Here is a 2730-nt window from a genome sequence, read left to right as displayed (position 1 = left end):
TCTTGCACAATTCTCTTGTGTGAGCTCTGCCTTTTAAATGTTTATCTTTTTAAAAAGTGTAATGGCATTTAAAGTTGATAAATCAATAAATAACTGTTGAAGCATATACAGATAAACAGATACAGAGGTTACCACCATCTGAAATAGAATTAGAAACTGTTAAAAGTGACTGCCCTGAAAGAAAGATAGAAATAGCAGCTGACCATTTTACTACCCCTAATAAAACGATGGATCTCATCTAGCAACCAGCAGCAAGAGATGCTGAGGGTGCGGTCGTGCACCCCTCGTGGGCAATAAAGATATGGGCAGCTTGGCTGTAGACCACCTCCAATGCCACCACATGCAGCACAGAGGACCATAGCCCCCAGCAGAGCCTGAGCACCCAGCCTACCTCCCATCACAGGGAGACGTCTACCCCCTGGGGCTGAGACCCCAACCTTTCCCCAAGCTGAAGCTGCAGGGCATTGAGGTGCTAGCCAGATGTCTTCCCACGAAGATCTGTAGTGGCACAGGGCAATGGGGCTCCACCGGTAACAGAGAAACCGACATGTGGAACTGGCTAGAAGAGAAGAGCAATTGGGTAATCTGCAACCCAACCAAAGCTGAAGATGAGCAGACATGCCCAGGGCCCTGAGAGGAAGTGGAGGAGGGGCGGGTGCTGACACTTCCCCTGCAAGCCCACCACCTGTGGAGAAGAGGGAGGAGTTTGTGTACAAGGTCTGGGAGGGACGTTGGGGGGTCATCCCTGTGCTGTGCTCCCTGACTGGCCAAAGGACAATGACTCCCTGCTCCATTGCCATAGACCACACTCCTTCAGGCCCATTTCCAGAGCACCTGCCACATCCACACAGAAACTGGCGACATCTGGACCCATCTGCTTGGTTTCAGGCTGTTTTTCTTTTCAGGAATCTTGATGATGCTCAGACCAAATATGTACTTCCTGGCCCCTCTGCAGGAGAAGGTGATTTTGAGGATGTTCTTTTTGGATGCAATGGCTTTTCCATGCCATCATCTACTGTCATTCAGAGAAAGTGTCTTGGACTTTTTCCAAACTGAACTATGCAGGGATCCTCTACTGATCACAGGAAGCTCTGTTCCCTGGCTCACTCTCTCCTTCTATGGCTCCTCACAGCCAACGCTCGTCTATCTCCCCATCGTCTCTGTCCTGGGCGTTTCTGCATCCTTGTGGCACAGTTGGACTGGTTTCCACTCCTGAGCACCGGCAGACAAGACCAGGACTGTTCCTGGGACTTGGCTGGACAGTGTGGTGCCCACCATGCACTCTGCTACCACTGAGGCTTTGTCAAGGCCACCACAGTGGGCAGGGGGGCTGGTTCTTCCTCATGGCCGTGATGTGCATCACCAGAGCTGGCCTTCATGCTGCTCAAATTCTTGTGTGCTTCTTTCCTGGAAAACTTCACATGCAGGCCAGTCTCATCAGATTTTCCATGTCCTGGTGGTGGCAGCAGCATTTGTCCACTTCCACGGGGTGTCCAACCTTCAAGAATTACATAATGGCCTAGAAGGTGGCTGTACTGATGACTCCTTTCTCCAAGCCTTCAGAAGATATGTGGCATATTTTTTTATTTATTTTTTTTTGAGACAGAGTCTCGCTCTGTTGCTCGGACTAGAGTGCCATGGCGTCAGCCTAGCTCACAACAACCTCAAACTCCTGGGTTCAAGTGATCCTTCTGACTCAGCCTCCCGAGTAGCTGGGACTACAGGCACGCGCCACCATGCCCGGCTAATTTTTTCTATTTTTAGTTGTCCAGCTAATTTCTTTCTATTTTTGGTAGAGACGGGGTCTTGCTCTTGCTCGTGCTGGTCTCGAACTCCTGACCTTGAGCGATCCTCCTGCCTCGGCCTCCCAGAGTGCTAGGATTACAGGAGTGAGCCACCACACCCGGCAGATATGTGGCATTTTTAAAAAGAGAGAGAGAGATGCTGAGAATACACAGCGGGAGGATGTCAGCAACTCCACCTGAACCCTCTGATCAATGTTAGCATTGAAAGTAGGACAACAGGCCACATGCCCCATGTCCTGATGCAACAGGAAGTACACAGTGCCTCAAGAAAGTGATCCTGACAAAAGCATTGACTGTGAACCTAAACAAGCCTCAAGAGCTAACTGCCAGGGCACAGAAAATATGAGGAATAGAGAAACAAGTGAAGGATACCACAAGGATGTAATCAGTAAAACCCAGAATATGACACAGTCTATACAGGACAAATGACTCACTTTATGCAAAAATGCAATGACATCCAGAAAGAAAAAGGGAGTAGGGGGAGAGGCTGTGAAAGAATAAGAGAGCCTTAAGAAACATAACTAAAGTAATATGTGTACCTTCTGTGGATCTGGTTTCAAACAAACCACCTTTAAATGGGGCACAGTGGCTCATGCCTGTAATTCCAGCACTTTGGGAGGCCAAGGCAGGAGCATCGCTTGAGGCCAGGAGTTCGAGATGAGCCTGGGCAATATATCGAGATCCCATCTCTACAAAAATTCTTCTAAAAACTAGCTGGGCATGGTGGTGCACACCCATAGTCTCAGCTACTCAGGAGGCTGAGGCAGGAGGATTGCTTGAGCCCAGGAGTTCAAGGTTGCAGTGAGTTAGGATGACACCACTGCACACCAGCCTGGGCAACAGAGCAAGACCCTGTCTCTAAAAGAGAAAAACCCACCTTTAAAAGCAACTTTTGACATGATTTGGGAAATCTAAATATAGAATG

At 48.9% G+C, this 2730-nt stretch overlaps 1 pseudogene; it reads left to right on the top strand.

The window, feature by feature from the left end:
* The first annotated feature begins 523 nt into the window (after positions 1–523).
* The window catches only part of LOC105812184, a 5087-nt pseudogene continuing 2880 nt past the window's right edge, over positions 524–2730 (top strand).

Source organism: Propithecus coquereli, unplaced genomic scaffold, assembly GCF_000956105.1.
Source record: "Propithecus coquereli isolate 6110/MARCELLA unplaced genomic scaffold, Pcoq_1.0 Scaffold107, whole genome shotgun sequence".
In the NCBI taxonomy this organism is placed as follows: domain Eukaryota; kingdom Metazoa; phylum Chordata; class Mammalia; order Primates; family Indriidae; genus Propithecus; species Propithecus coquereli.
The sequence above is the reverse complement of the archived record's forward strand: the minus strand, read 5'-3'. Positions and strand labels throughout refer to the sequence as shown.